This window comes from Zootermopsis nevadensis, unplaced genomic scaffold, assembly GCF_977971745.1.
Source record: "Zootermopsis nevadensis isolate Lab colony 2312 unplaced genomic scaffold, Znev_1.0 Znev_ptg000007l, whole genome shotgun sequence".
Taxonomy (NCBI): domain Eukaryota; kingdom Metazoa; phylum Arthropoda; class Insecta; order Blattodea; family Termopsidae; genus Zootermopsis; species Zootermopsis nevadensis.
The window spans coordinates 15,125,365-15,142,687 of NW_028259139.1; the positions used below are offsets into that span (position 1 = coordinate 15,125,365).

At 38.0% G+C, this 17,323-nt stretch overlaps 1 pseudogene across 1 annotated transcript; it reads right to left on the bottom strand.

The window, feature by feature from the left end:
* Nucleotides 1-9,256: 9,256 nt before the first annotated feature.
* On the bottom strand, nt 9,257-11,214 carry LOC110828022 (tubulin alpha-1 chain-like; annotated as a pseudogene). The gene is made up of 3 exons (XR_015533973.1): nt 11,064-11,214; nt 10,250-10,827; nt 9,257-10,117 (listed from the first exon to the last, which is right to left on the bottom strand). The product of XR_015533973.1 is annotated as a tubulin alpha-1 chain-like (transcript).
* Between the last annotated feature and the right edge of the window lie 6,109 nt (nt 11,215-17,323).

The window sequence follows — 17,323 nt, forward strand, 5'->3', positions numbered from 1 at the left end:
ACAGGCAGGTTGTAGGACGCACCGGAGGACGAACGTCCAAGGGTTGAGGCTAGGTAAAGGCAAAGGCAGTGGCGTATGAGAGTGCACGAAATGTTTCACCTTTTCTCGACGATCAGAACATTTTCAGCAAATGGAAATGAGATATCCAATTTCGAATTCACCTCATGCATTCTCTGACAATTTTGAATTTTTTGCACTTTTAAAGTGAAAGAATTGTTTCGGGCGGTCTCATAAATTCTACGTCTCTACTGTAGGCTAGACTTCTGTCCTCTATATCATGTGTTCAGTTTATAATAAGGTAAATATAGATTTATGTAATCCAGCAATAAAAAAGCAAATTAGAATACAAGTTAATGTGTCGAGTTTGTGAGTCGAATTTTTTCAGTTATTAGGGTTCATAGTTTATTATCACCACAATTATCAGCGTCAACACAAAATATCCCCCCTCCCCTCCCTCTATCTGAGAATAGGAAATTTTTAAGTTCTGAATTCAAGAAATTTCTCGCACATAATTTTACACGTTCGCACCGGTGCCATGTTTATAATCGTTAACTTGTGAACAATGATCATACGTAATTTGCTGTTATTCTCATAATTTCCCTTGAAACCAAATTAAATATTCTTAGCTCCAGCGGTCCATTAGTTATCGCTGTGAGACTCAAAACAAGTTTAAATGTTTAATGCGGTGGACATATCTTTATTGTTTCATTCTACGAAAAATATCCTATATTGAATGCTTTAATAATCAATAACTATTTCTTTATTTATGGGATTTGCATGATTCTCGGTATAAACAAGGATTATTTCCTTAAACGACATTTACCAGCTAATTTTTTGATTGTGAAGTTTGAATACGGTCTTAATCTGTAAATATTATTTAGACGAGTTTCGATTTGAAGGGTTTAAACCGTAAATGATTATCTGCGCTGTGCATTATGTATTAATGGCCTCATAGCAACCACCAGAGTTTACAGAGGAAACGAGGGGACGAATGGATTGTGTACATATACATCTCATTTCCATCATTAATAATAACACGACAATAACACCAACAGTTGGCACAGCATCATAAAAGAAACTACTGCATTAGCTGTCCGTCACAGCTCCTACAAGTCTTGTTCGTTCATATTTACTTATTTCTCCCTCCCTTTCTTCTATTGCTGATGAGGGTGTGAATAATGACCATCACAAAGTCTAAATTTAAAGGAACGAGAAGGTCGGTTGTCTTCCGGCATTTGTCTTGTGCACTGAAAAGAAAGTCGACGAAACTCCGCCCGAAGAGAAATCTTGCATAGGTATGGTTTTGCTTTGTACTACAGCCATCTGTTCTTGAAGACGACAAATTTGTGATAAACACACATCCCACGAGATGTAATTTACACCCCACGTAAATGAACTCTGGTTTGTGTACTCAGGACACTGGTCAGTATACCAGCTCGTTAATCGCCTGTGCTATTTAACGTAAGGCTATGATATCAATGTAGTCACTGCAGATTGGATTTCTGAACTGAATGACATCGGGTGGGTGCAGATTTTAAAAACTCTGCTTTCCTGAGACAATAATTTTACTAGGGATATTCAAATCCTTCATTTTATTATGCGTAAGATTTTCACAAAGTAACGAAAATGGCTCCTCAAAAATTTGTTAAGCACACTCAAAATTCGCAAAAATATTAATCGGTTTCTACCTCCAAGATTTCTAGGGCACTGGTAAATCCATAAAATTGCGGGGGGAAAAGTACTCAACGTTCAAAAACATAACAACAGATTTCTGCCCCCCCCCCCCCATATATAATTTTAATAACTATTTAATAAGTTTCATATACTTCTCCTTGCAAACAAATTGGTACATGCATCACTGTCTTACGTTTTGAAAATATGGTTAAGGTATCATTATGGGTTGTAGCACAGCATAGTCTGGCAGAAGTTTACCAACGTTTCCGAGGTCCTTGTTGCCTCCATCATCAGGGCGATGAGAATATATGGAGATGTTATAAACATAAGGCCCACAGATGACATTCATATGTCAAATACAAAACTACTGTTACCAGAAGTGTGCTTACCTAAAATATATAAAATCATGCACACAAACAATTTATTTTAGATAAATATTCAACACTGCAAGGATTTAAGTGAATTGTGCTTGTTAGGCAAGGATCAAGTAACCATTACTCCTCCTTTTGGCATTAAAAGTTAAATTAATGTAACATTAAATTCAGTGTTTAAGCCCACACTGTAAGATTCTATTTTTTGTCACTCCTTCCACACTAGAATTTATTTCAGTTGAAACTTATGATACATAGTAAATGGTTGCTCCAACTATGCAGTCATATTTGTACAAAGTGTTGGTATTAATATTAAGATGTATTCCACATCCTTGGCTTGTGCTGTGAAAGATCTATGGAATATAAACATTGTTCCATACTGTTGTATTCATATCTTAATGGTAAAAACAATGGACTCCCATTCTGGTACTGACTGTCGTTGCCCATTTTATCATTGTTTCTATGAGGTACAATCACCTGTATTTATCTACTTTTTATCCCTTTCTTCTTTGCCTCTGAAAAAATTTTCATTTTGCCAATATTAAGCAAATAGGTTCTTACTCCAACAAAACAAATTCCAAGTTAGAACATTCAATCACGCTATGACCGGTTTGTTCCATTTCGTTTGTAATTTATTATTAATTATCATATCACTTGACACTATAAAGCCTGAGCAATTGACTGTTGTTACATAAACCATAAATCAAAGGACTACATAATAGAAAGTGACCTTAAAAGAGAGTTTTTTGATTAGTGAAGCTGGACCAGGGCAACAAATGGTGAGATCTTACATTCTCAAAACAGCTAATATGAAATTGACCGTCTTCAGAGATGTAGCACCCTGTAGTCTGCAATAGACTGGCTGAAATTTTAGATGTGCTTACTGCCTTGAAAATCTGGATGACAAGTAAACAAATACCCTAACACCACAAATAAAAAGCAACTGCAGACTGACCTTGGCTGCTAGATGATAAAGATGTGAGAGTGAGATCATTGTTTTGATCCCCACATGTTCCCAGGTCTTTTCAAAAATGTGTGAATCTCACTGTTTGTCTGTATAGTTTCTTTTAAGGTTTGGATGGGTACGTTGGATGATTATTTAGTTGACGTATCTAGAGGCCAGTTTAAATCTCATAATTTTTCTGGAAAAGACCTGTGTTCCATCTCTTCAGTTTTACAATAACTTATGTACAGTAATAACTACATATTTCAAATATTTATAAACAAGTAAAATCTAGTGTATGTTACTGAACAAAGCAATCAAATAGCAAAATATAATTTCTGTTCCAAATATGTCTTAACAGTCAAGAAATGAACGATCCTGAAACATACTCTTACACACTGCACACATGCATGAGATGACATTTATTCAGAAACTTTAAGCAGAAAAATATTGTGATGATGACAACGACTACTACTTAGGCTCTAGGTGAACCGTGATTTACTTAACAATCAAGTTATGGTAGTCTACACACAGGAAAATTGGACAAAACCGTTGCTAAGACTAACTCTTCAAGTACGTGACACAAACTCCCCGAATACTGTCTGTTGAGCTGTTCCGGTCTCCAAACTTGAAACTCTTCACAACGCAGCCCTCAGCTCTCAGCACCACACTGGACTGATCGATGGCTTCTCGCACTCACTAGCTCACTATCTCGCTAGATCCCTCACTGTCCACTGTCTGCTACTGTTCAATTTCCTGTTCCACACTGGGCCACGGTGGACCCACGCCAGACCACCAGCACTCGAGTCTCTTCTTCGAACTTTCCAGGCTAAGGAACTCCTATGTTCCCTTTCCTGAACCTTCCTTTTGTCGAGGGAACACTACATCCTGGGACATTCTGTGATGACCACACCCATATCCCACATCCACTAGTCAAGGAGAGGAGTAGGGGGGCCCACCCCTCCAGTGCGAGCCATATGCCCATTTAGTGCCACATCACAATATCTTATATCTGACAAGATTAGGGATGTTCTCCACTCTCTCTCCAATGATGTCTCTGTAGATAAATCTGACAAAGGAAAGATATATTACACAAATCACAGGAATATGGACACTATGTAATATATTGTTGTGCCAGGACCCCTTCCCACCCTTATGTGTACCCAAGTTTTCAAACTTGTCAATATTACACGTCGTTGCCCCACAACTGGTGTGAAGTACGGGGTGGCCTGCTGCTCCCAACAGAATGGAGACAGCAACTGTATCAGGGGCAGCCTCAACGAGCTGCCCCCAGGCAGCCAAGCAGGTGTAGTTCGCTCAGCCCGGGAAGTTTCAGCTGCGGTAGTGATAAGAAGACAATCCAATATATCTACATATAACATTATCCGGAGAAACCGAGACTAAAGTAGAACAATGTTGCATAATTTGCTTACCTGTGAAAATTCATTGTAACCTACAATGACCATTTGGATGGGTGAAAGTTCCATTTTTATTTTACAACTTGATGTCTTGTGTAATTCTTCTTAACTTGTAACTTGTTCTTTTAGTGTGGTAGTTGATAATTGCCGAACCAGACCACGTAATTTGGCCCACTATCGGTGAATAAGATGCACATTTGTTGTAGATGGTTAACTTGAGGATTGGAATGTAAAACCTCCGAATGAACATTGAAAAGGAGATTTGACGCACAGAATAACACAATAACCACTGACCATCGCTTACCTGTAATTTCCGTACCCATGGGGATGAAAACTTCACCCCTTCCCACCCTTATGTGGACCCCAAGTTTTTAAACTTGTCAATATTAAACGTTGTTGCCCCACATCTGGTGTGAACCACGGGTTGGCCATTGGAATGTTAGGGACGACACAGTGGTATGGATCACTCCCCAACTGCGTGAACAATGCATGCAGATGTCTCCCATATATGGTCATGTAATGTGGAGCAGTCTTCCATATATGGGCGAGCTCTTAAATGTTCATGAGACTGGTGATATTAGACAGATTAAAATACATACAGCTGAACTGTTGGTGCCAGAACCTAGTTTAGATGAAGTTGAACTAGCCATTGGGAAGTTGAAAAGTTATAAAGTTATAAATCTCCAGGTATTGATCAGATTCCAGCAGAATTAATTAAAGCAGGTGGCAAAGGGTTGCATATGAGGATCCATAAGCTTATTCAGTTAATTTGGGATAAGGAAGAGATGCCACAACAATGGAAGGAATCCATAATAATTCCTATTCATAAGAAGGGGGACGAGACTGAGTGTGGTAATTACCGAGGAATTTCGCTGCTATCAACCTCACACAAAATTCTATCAAACATTCTTTTGGCAAGATTAACCCCATATGCGAATGAAATTATTGGGGATCATCAGTGTGGGTTCAGATGAAACAGATAAACGATTGATCAGATCTTTTGCATTCTTCAGATACTAGAGAAAAAATGGGAGTTCGGTGGGATCGTACATCAATTATTTATAGATTTCAAAAAAGCCTATGATTCTGTGAAGACAGAAGTGTTATATAATATTCTTATTGAATTTGGTATACCAAAGAAGCTAGTGAGTCTAATAAAAATGTGCTTAAGTGAAACCTGTAGCAAAATTCGAGTAGGTAAATATGTATCTGAGTAATTCTTCATCAAGAACGGTCTAAAACAAGGAGATGCTTTGTCTCCCTTGCTCTTTAACTTTGTGCTAGAATATGCCATCAGGAAAGTCGAAGATAGGCAGGAGGGTTTGCAATTGAATGGGACACATCAGCTATTGGCATTTGCTGATGATGTTAATTTATTGGGGGACGATATGAATACAATAAAGTGGAATGCAGAAGTTTTACTAGAGGCTAGTAGACAGGTGGAGCTTGAAGTAAATTCAGAAAAAACTAAGTACATGTTAGTATCTCATCATCAGAAGACAGGCGGGCAAAGTTATCTTAGGGTGGCTAATAAATCCTTTGAAAGGGTTACAAAGTTCAAATATCTGGGAACAACAATAACAAATCAAAATGACACTCATGAGGAAGTTAGGTGGAGACTAAATTCTGGAAATGCTTGCTACTTCTCAGTTCAAAATATTTTGTCTTCCCGTCTGATTTCTAAGAACCTGAAGATTAAAATATACAAAACAATATTTCTGCCCTCTGTCCTGTATGGGTGCGAAACATGGTCTCTCACTCTCAGGGAGGAACACAGATTGCAGGTGTTTGAGAATAGGGTGTTGAGGAGGATATTTGGGCCTAGGAGAGAAGACAATGGGGCGTGAAGAAAACTGCATAATGTTGAGCTTAAAAATCTGTACTCCTCCCCCAGTATTGTCAGGGTGATTAAGTCGAGAAGAATGAGATGGGCGGAGCATGTAGCGCGCATGGATGGGACAAGAGGTGTGCACCGGGTATTGGTTGGGAAGCCTGAGGGGAAGAGACCACTGGGGAGACCTAGACGTAGATGGGAGGATAATATCAGGTGGGATCTATGGGAGATAGGAGTTGAAGGAGATTGGATTTTGTTGACCCAGGACAGGGTCCAGTGGAGGGCTTTGGTTAATTCAGTGATGAACCTTCGGGTTCGGTAAGCCATCTAGTTAGTTAGTTAGTTTATTTGTTGGCTGTGAGGATTGTGAATTGAGTCATAAATTTAACCAACTAGCTTCTATTACACAAACAGGCTTCCATCATCACCACTGTCTCACAACAGTGTGATATTACCTGGTATCTGTCCATAATGTATTTATATTATATTTGCAATTATTTGTCTTAAGTTTGTTGCTTAAAATGCACACCTGGACATTCAGATCCTTACTTATAAATATCTATACAATTTTTAACGCTGAATGCAGTGCCGTCCATTATCTCAACATACGTATTCAACTACATTATTTTTCTTAATGTCGTGTGAAACACCTTGGTGGCTGCATTTGGTTTTTTATGTATTGCTATTTATCAAGACATAAGATTGTTTTTGAAGGGTGTCTATGTAATTGTCTCTCAAAATTATGTTTTACAAATTGTTATATTCTTCCATTCGAATTTTGAGACTGTGATGTTGTGTCTGTTGTGCAGATTGTACTTTGCATTCTTTGCAAAAACTAAAAGGCAATATTCCAAGAGAGACTGCTAATATTTCAAGACAGGAACTCCATCACACGTCAAGAAATAATTTCGGTAGGTGCAAGGCTTGCTTTGAAGTAGGATGTCAGCACATTGAGACTCCTCTATCAAATAAGGTAAGCTGAACTGCAAATGGGTAAGGGGCGAACACTCAAAATTCTAGCACATGCAGTCTCTTATGTGATCATACTTGCATTACAGCTGCAGTTCTTAGAGAGGTGATAAATCTACCACCCTGTTCTAGTAGAAAATTGAGCATGCATCAAATTGATGAACCCTGAACACAAGTCAAGCAAGTCGTATTGGCACTTGGTCAGTCTGCTCAGCAGTAGTTTCTTCATGTTCTTTTTGTTAGAGATTGTTGCGTATGAATATATAATGACTGAATATGAATACAATATTGCATATAATAGATACAGATCTTGTTATTCTGTGTATTACCTGGCAATTTCAAATTCTTAGTTGGAAGGCCATTGTATTGTCATGCTCTGTCTGTGGCAACTAGGTACTTAAATGGAACAATGTTGTCTACTGATGTAACAATGCCTGTCTGGAACATAACAAGAAATATCCAGTTGCAGCACAACAGGTCACAGTCAGTCTGTTAATGCTAGTACATGCGCACTAACTAGGTAATTACACTTCTTGGAAGAACAAGAATGAGATATAATACTGAAGTGGATATTAAGAAATATGACTAAAGGCAGCTCATACGAGATTTGCTAGATACACGGAGGCTATCTCAAAGGAATACTTACAAATTACGACACTGATCACTTATTACACCCAACAAGTTTATGGACAAGGTGGAAGATTACTAAAGATAACTATGACATCACCTGAAAAGAAGTAATAAAGCTTGCATACCAACATATACTTTCAACTAAACATAAAATCCATATAACTGCAAAATGGTGTTTTCAAGATATTCAGGAACAATAACAAATTACTGATACAGGTTTCCAACACTGGACCTGTCATATATGCTGAAGGTGCACCGGCCAAAGTTGTCCAACATTTTACTCACATTATCCGACTGTATCAAACGCAATCTTCAAGCAATAGCAAACCATCATAACCCATGCATATCCTTCATTTTTGTAACCACCAAAATTGTTTTTTGAAATGTTTATCATCAGTTTTATTAACATGTGAATGTTATTTCAAAAATGCATGAAATAAAGAATATCTGTCAACCAGTATGATGTCGAAACTTCAAATAAAGTTTATAAAAATGTACTATAATAGCAGTCTTCTCAGCACTCTGTTCTCAAACACCCCCACCCACAATCTTCCCCTTTCCCAAAACAAAGCTTCACACTTTAATAACTCTTTAGCATTACCAACACTTTTATAGGGACCGGACACATGGGTGAGCACTAAATTAAAATATTCAAATTCAACATTTGCCTTAGTTTGGCCATGATAAAGGAAGCAGCAAGCACTTCTGAAATGTCAAACTTCTACTAGACTACACAAAACATCCCACAAGTCATTTTAATAATTAGTCTAAAACAAGTACTTGAACAATTTTCACATTGGTGCTTGAAGAGCTACAGGCATATTTAACTGCACCTAAAATAGGAAGGGGGTGGATTAGAAAAAACCAAGCATCTTCCTCAGCACCAGGTACCTCCACAGTACCAGGCATTAAGAAATCACACCAAGCACAGTACATTTCTTGCGAACATCTTGGACTTCTAACCCTTGGCTTTCCACCTACAATACTCTGTTCACAAATATGACCAATGTAAATTGAACAGGGGAAAAGAAACAATTTCAGTGTCCTTACTTCGAATAAACATTCAATTATCCCACAAATAAAATTGAAAAGCAAATTGTAAGCTCAGCTTGTAAAATGGCACTTATGCAACAAAGATTCTTGATCACAAAAGCCTGCCACCAAACTCCATCCTGAGCCAGCTGCATTCAGTTCATTCCATTCATTCCCATCTCCGTAAGGTCTTCCAGTTGTCTCCTCCCTTCAGGGTTCCCAACCAGTATTTTATATTTCTTACAACTTGCGAGGCACAAACACTACAGCTAAAAGAACTCGGGGTGTGGCTGTGTCAGGGACACGCCGTGGGTTTTACGTGAATAAGTCTGCGTTAGCGGGTAATATTTTCTTTGGGATATGGGAATGAAATGAAAATAATGAAATGGATACATGGCTTTTATTTAGCATAACAAATATACAGTCTTATCTAATAATCGATGACAATTGTTTAGTATTGGTCTATGGTAAGAGAAGACACAAAAGGCATGGTCTTCATGGCGTTGGTGGCAGTGATGGCGGCCATGGACTGAACTTCACCTCTGTATAGCGAGGCAGGGGCCAAGTACTTTCCCTCTGCTGGGTCACATTGCAGCAGGTGGTTGGCAGGCTTAAAACATGCTTCTGTAATGTCAGGTACTGTAAAGTCCTCAAAGAGTGCAATCTCAGCAGTGGTGACAGGGGCATAGCTAACCACAGGAAAGTGGAGGCGGGGGTTGGACAAGTTAGTCAGCAATGTATCCTGGTCAATATTCCAAATGCCACGAAACCTGGGAACAACTGTAATGGAAGATACAGCCTGGGCAATCAGTCTGTTAAAATGGGTGTAGGTGGGGTGACCTATGTGCAGGTTATTTCAGCAGATGTCATAAATGGCTTTATTGTCAAGCGTGAAAACGAAGTCAGAACATTGCAGCATGGTGTGGGTGGTAAGGACAATGTCGTTCGTCTGCAAATCTGGTGCCAGAAGAGATTGCAAAATCTAGTTTGCTCTTATTGCTTTAGTCAACCGACAGCCTTTCCATAAGCAGGGACGTGAAGCCCGAACCAGTGTCACCACCAAAGGAATAGTAGATCAGGAAACCCTGGGGACAGTCGCACCAGTCGGCCAGCCTTCGGATGCGGTCCACGATGTACCTGCCAAGATTGTAGCGACCTCCAGCATAGATGTTAGTGGCACCTCCATTTCCAGTAATCAAATTATCAGGGTGGAACAGGTGTGTGTACGTGCCACCGCGAACTTCATCTATGGACACACCAGGCAACATCCAATTTCAACATATCAACATTAAACTTTGCTACATTTCAACAAACATTTCCCAATACAATTAAACAGGATGGTCCTTTACTTCACTTATAAGATTTCAAATATACATACCTACTACTGTGTGATCCAGGTCCACAAAAACTGCCCTTGCTACAGGCTTTTTTCTTTCAATCTCGTCGAATAATATGCTGTGAACACTTTCTGGAGTCTTGTCAGATGGCACTTTCCCGCTGGGAGTGATTCCATGTTCAAGACAGAATAGCTCCCACAACATGCATTGCTGATCTTCACGCCAGCTTCTCCAATGTGAATAGAGATCCACTCACTGTGAAACATAACACAACTTCAGACTACCCTGTCACACGACAAGATATAGAAAAATCCTCACCTTTCCTATGCTATTAAGTGAAACATGAAATTACGAATTTCGCAGAGGACTACCTCTGCAAAATACATTCGTGAAAAACATTGTAATCACAGTACTTCCTTACCCTACACCAACTTTAACAGACTGATTGGCCAGGCGGTATCTTCCATTACAGTTGTTCCCAGGTTTCGTGGCATTTGGAATATTGACCAGGATACATTGCAGACTAACTTGTTGTCCAACCCCCGCCTCCACTTTCCTGTGGTTAGCTATGCCCCTGTCACCACTGCTGAGATTGCACTCTTTGAGGACTTTACAGTACCTGACATTACAGAAGCATGTTTTAAGCCTGCCAACCACCTGCTGCAATGTGACCCAGCAGAGGGAAAGTACTTGGCCCCTGCCTCGCTATACAGTGGTGAAGTTCAGTCCATGGCCGCCATCGCTGCCACCAACGCCATGAAGACCATGGGCACAGTCCTTCACGTAGAGTAGAGTTTATTTACATTCCATAGATCCTTCTTAGGATATCAGAAATGAGCAAAATATAGTACTCACCATTGTAGTATATATAATTTGAGACTTATGACAAAAATAAATCTTAATTATGCCGTGTTATTTGCCACAAACTAGCAAGAATGCTTCTCCAAACTTACAATTGCGACCAACTGCCGCTATCTGTTCTAGCATCGTAGAAAGCAGAAATCTCATTGGCTCTATGTGATGTCATACAAGTGCGATTGTACACGCCACCTTATTGGCGAATTTAAACAGGAATACAGAAATTTAATCTGGCCTTACAGTGTGGCCTACATAAAATACGGTATGATGTAGAGAAGAATTTCCCACTTGGAACAATTATCCCCTCAATAACAGTGAAAGGGTTAATTTCCAATGGAAACGTTTCAGCAGAAAAATGTCACCTTGTATTTATGGACAAATAAATTTGTATTAATTAACAGTAAATACTTTATCTTGGCCTAGTTTACACTGGGGAAATATTTATGCCTTATAGTCTCCTTATTTAGATCCCAGTTTTAATACTAAGTGTTTCATATTTGCTAATATTTACTTTTATTAACACAAACATATTTTTGCACATTGTGAACATTTACTGTTTCACAGTCAGTAATTTTTTATTCTATCATCTTAAAACATTATTAACATCACGGAGTTGAGTTTTGCAATTGCATAATATTCAAATGCAGAAGTTATTATCGTTCAACATTTTGAGACCAATTGATTATGTTCTACAACAATCCTTGAATTACTACGTCTTAGCTTTCAGCATATCCCCTCAATGAACATTTTTGACATGGCCAAACTTTTTTAAAATTTCATGAAGATCTAACAAATCTACCTTAAATTATATATGATACAGATAATTTCAAAAATTGCTTTATGCTTCAACAATCTTAGAATCAGAGTCTCAAAGCCTTGCTGTATTTATAATTTTAATCACAAAAATACTTGTAAGATTTGAAGTTTTCACAGCAGCGAGTATGATTATTTCTCGGTTGTTGTGCTCTGTACTCTGGTTCATCACCCTCATGATAGAGGCAGTATATGACCTCTGAAACGTTGGTAAACGTCAACCAGACTACACAGCACAACACAAAGACAGAAAAATTCACAAAAATACTTGCTTACAGAATCTGTACATTCATAACCTAGCAACATACCAAAATTTCATTACTTAATCACTGATGTCAAGGAGAAAAATAAACATACACTATATGCAAATGCCGTGTTATTTTAAATTTTACATACAAATGACAATGACAATTAAACATGCTTAATAGACTTAAAAGCATGGACGGTTCCAAACTGCAACTCATATCATGTAAAATATATAAAAATTAAATTTTACCTGCATTAAAGTGCACTGCCTAATATACGAAAATGTGAATAACTGCATACTAACACTGATTGGTACTAATAACCTCTTGGACACTGTCATGTATAATAAAGAGTACTTCTTATGTCACTTCTAACCTGAAAACAAAAACTGTAAATTACTAGAAAATGTATGTGTGTAACACAAACAAGACTTTCTCGGATGAATTTTAATGCATACTTCTTTTAAACGCTTCTACATAAAACAATCTCATAACTTGAACTATTACAGACTTTCACTACATGAAAGTTGACAGACATAACCTTAAAGTTTAGCATCACTGTTTTTTAAATTTTTAATTCAAAAACAGCTGCAACAAAATTGGTCACCACCGTTAATTCATATGGTATGTTGAGATTGAGATTATCAGGAAGTCTTTATTGTGCCTGTTCTATTTACAAGCATATATTTCCTGTAGCTGCTGAGGTTAAACTAGAAAGGGGTGGGCATTAATGAACTTTTCACCGAGTCTCTTGTGCATTGTAACTACTAAGGAAATGTACAGTTCATTATGGTGGGAGGTATCCTTGTCTTGTCACATGTACTGTTCTGAGTGCGTAATTAATTTGTTAGGTTAGGTTTGGTTTAAAAATATGGGCAAGAAATGAACACAAGAAATTTTATGTAAAAGTGTTGTGTTAACTATTGCCACATCTCTTCATATTCTGGATATCTTGAGTGTGTTCCTCATGACTGACATCTGGGCATGTTTTTATAGATTCCTCAACATTGATTTCTGGGTATTACTTGTAACACATTTGTTGACAAACGTGATAAAAAGTGAGAGTTATTGGCATGTCTTGGATGTAGTGGGCCTTGCTGCAAGGGCAGTCACTAGACACTCGTAAGGCACAACTTTCAGACCGTTACAGCAGTACACATAACTTTTGTTTAAAAATGTGCGTGTCTTGCATATTTGTTTTGACAACCCTGCTCTGCGTTTGTGCAGCATCATCACATTGTTCTGTTCTGCAGAACATTTCTGTATTACATTTTGATAGGTCACTTATTTAAAAAAATTGCATTCAGTGTGTGTGTTTTAAAATTAGTTTAAATGACCAAGAACACTTTACACTTACATTACGCAGTAAATCTGATGAAGATGACGGAAAATTGAAGCACACTATGGTAGTGGTGGGGAAAATAAAATATTTGTATATAACAAACCTATTTATACTGTTAAAAGAACACTAAAATATTTTGAATCATTAATAACATACATTTTTCACTTTGTATTTTAACTTGTGTCTAGGTTAAACATAGCCATCTCCTTTAAATATGTTAAAGACAAAAGTTATGTTATTTGGTCTATTAACAGACAAAGAAAACATGGAAAAAGAGTTTAATAACACTAGTCTTAAGATCGCTGTCTTCTGGGTTACTGCACCCTGATGACAAGGCAGCATGACCTCTGAAAAGTTGGTGGACATTTACCAGACTACATGGTGCAATGATTCACAAGACAGCAATCTTCAGCCTCACCACTGTGAAAACCTCAGATCTTACAACACCAGTCTTGATAACTGAGTCTTGAAATACAGTGTTCACTTGATTTTTAAGAATTTTATAAATGCTTACTTCCACTTTACCAAAGAAATTTTTTTTACATGTGCCCTTTCTTATTCTAATGCATTTATTTGCAGTGGTCACTTGTCCAACTAGACAACGTGACCACATCAGTGCTACAAGAAAATTTATAGAATGGCTAACGAAGCATGCATTGAAGTGACCATTGTTTTCTTAGGGGAAGAGACCTTGCAGCTTGTGAGAGAACAGTAAAAGTTCTTAATTTCTGTGGGCTGCCCTGTAGTGTGGGCTCCCATTCATTGCACTGCCTGCACTTATGAATGATTTACCAGTGATGTGGGTGCATTTGTGCTTCATACATGTGCCAGATCATGGCACCTGTTATTTATACTCGTTTGTCATGTAGTAGATATATGCTTGCCACTAAATGAATAATTTGAATACAAACTGCAGGATTTTAGTGAATTTTAGTTTAAAGATGTTAGTGTTCAGAATTTACAAATGAAACTGAAAGCCTTAAACCGTCAAGTTATGGATAAAAGTTTCCATTGCTGATTGGCCGTCGTTTTAATGTGTACTGTACCAGTCACCGAACTGTGTTATGTAGGAGTGTATAAGTGTAAAGGGAATTAGTGTTTAATCAGGCTAGATGGAGGCATCAGCAGAAGTCAACTTGGATGAGCCAAGCACTCACCTGAGATGAAGAAGCAGCAACCACTGTAAGCACCATTCCATAAGCCAACATGGAACAGAACCAGCCTTTTGTGGGCCATTCATATTTCTTGCCTCAGCCCTCCGGAACAAAACTGTGCTGGAGAAACAGCACTGTGTGGAACTAAGTCACACTAAGATTGAATGTTTCTTTGGTGTCAAAACTATTACCTGATGTGTTTATACTTTGGGTTTGAGCAGACACTGAGAGTGAGATATAGTAGAGTAATTCATGTGTAATTTTATGTTTTGTTAATTTTTTACTTCTTATGCCACGTGATCAAAAATTCACGCAAGAAAACCCACTGAGGTCACATCATGCTGTAAGCTCCTTACATAGAACAGTCTGTTGTCTTCTAGCAGTGTAAGTGCAAAGATATCTTTTTCAGAAGTTTAACGAGTATTTATCATCAAACACCATATGGCATGTAAATAAACTCTACTCTACTCTAATAATCCTATTTGTATGTATGGGCTTGTACACTTTCTCTGATCCTTACTGTCAAAGCTCCTAATGTATATTAGGTTTCCCATATTTTTCATTCAACATTTCAAGTTTTAGAGGCTGTTTGAGGACTCTCATAGATTCACAGGTTTGATAATTTTGTTGGTTAATCAGAGCACTTGAAATAAATTGTTTCTTTGTTCCAATACTATAATGTCAGAAGAGGTATAGTACATTGATGTAAATCATTCTAACAGAGATTCCTTTGAAACACAGGGAGTCAGAATGATGTTCATAAGAACATAAAACATGCTAATGGTAAGAAAGTTAAAACTGTTCCTGGCCACCACACAAAGAAGGTCCTGGAGGTAAAACTTACAGTGTAGTCATACAATTTTAATCCTCGGAAGCTGTCGTATATTATGGTGTGGTCCAGAGAATGAGTAGAGCTATTTGAGCTCTGAATTATGACAGGCTGCCTTACCTCATCATCGTGTGGATTAGATTAATTTTTATGCAAGTGGGGCTCAGAGCATAAAGTTGACTCTGTGTGCACCTAGGAACAAGTTACAACACCAGACCTACACACTGACATATTCTTGTTAGAGTGAGGAGATACATTACTATTTCATAGAGAATATGACTTCAGGGATTAAATTATTTGATCAGTTATTAAGCAGTGCCTGACATAGATAATGTTCTTGAACACATTTAGAGATAAAGAAAATTAGGTGTATTATGGAAACTGTTAGGAAAGATTGGATTTAGCTATTCTAATGTCTTGTTACCCTCTGTTCCTCGATGTGGATGCTATACTGTTTTTGTGATAGTAATTCCTTAAACATGACTGGATGTTCCCTGTACTCCCAGATTCAATTTCCAGTTTATTTATTTATTCTGTATCCAAATACCATTCAAAGTAGAAATCATTAAATAGAATAATATTAATAACATTGAGATAAAAAAGGAGGTGGGGTAAAATTTAATATAGAATAAATATAAAAGTAAATTTACAACATATATATATAAAACTATATTTGAATCCAATATCAGGCATGAAGAATGGCAGTGTCTGTACATGTAGCCAAATCTTCGCTTGTGCAGGGAGAATCTAAGATGGGGCAAACCAGGAGGTGATCCATTGTCTGTGTTTGTCCACAGGAACACTTGTCTCACACACAAGGATATCCCCACCTCATTAGGTTTGCCGCACACCTGCCAGTATATGTACAGAGTCTGTTTAAAGTTTTCCAGGTAGGCCAGTCTAATTCAGAACCTGGAGGAAGGATTTCCTTGGGCTCTAGGCCCAGACGGTCCTGCATGTCTCTTTCACTTCTTATTTTCCATAGCTAGGTTCTTTAATTTTTCTGGTTTCCCTGGAGTGGTGAGGTTCTGGCAAGGAAATTCCTTATAGATTTGAGTCTTTGGTTTGTGAGAATTTTCCCATTTCCAGTGAGGTAGTTTGTATTCTTGCCATCGACACCTTTGTACCAATTCTGTGGTCCTCAGAAGCACTGCTTATCCACCTAATATGGAGTTTAAGAACATACCTTTTTGGCTTGTTGCTATTTTTATGCCCCCATCCATTTAATTTTCTTTTGTTTTATAACCCTTTCAGGTTTAGTGAATAGTGCTAACCATGATATGGAGCCAGTTAGCTCTCGCTGTATAGAGACCTAGTTGCAGCCGAGACAACCGGGAGAGCGAGAGAATTCTTTTTAGTTGCTGCCTCCAGATTGACTCTGACTCAGCAACTTCAACAGTTGTTTCAATTGTAAAGGTTTGCCTTTTCTCACTCTGATAAACATATTACAAGCGTCTAAACATTTGGAATGAAACACTGCTCAGTTGGATTTTCACTGTTATTGCAAGGGGGGAGTTAATATATTTTAGTATTCTATCGACCTCAAAAGGACAGACTGCTACATGATAAAATATGTGATAGAAACCAAAGGTCATGACAGGTTCTCATTGTAGTGGTTGTGCTGCGGACTAGATTGGCATTCGATTTCTTGCAGCAGAAAGCCTTTCTTAGTTACCGATCCAGACCGGCCCTAGGGGGCCATCAAATGGACACCATTGGCTTGAAGCTAAGTATTTACCACCATCTAGAGCTGGGGTAAAACATTTGTGGGTATTCCCCCTCCCAAATAACTTCATGCCGTGGTGCTAACAAGCAACAGTAACAGTTTAATATTTCCAGTCACAGTAAGAACCTATGATCTAGATTTGCTCACA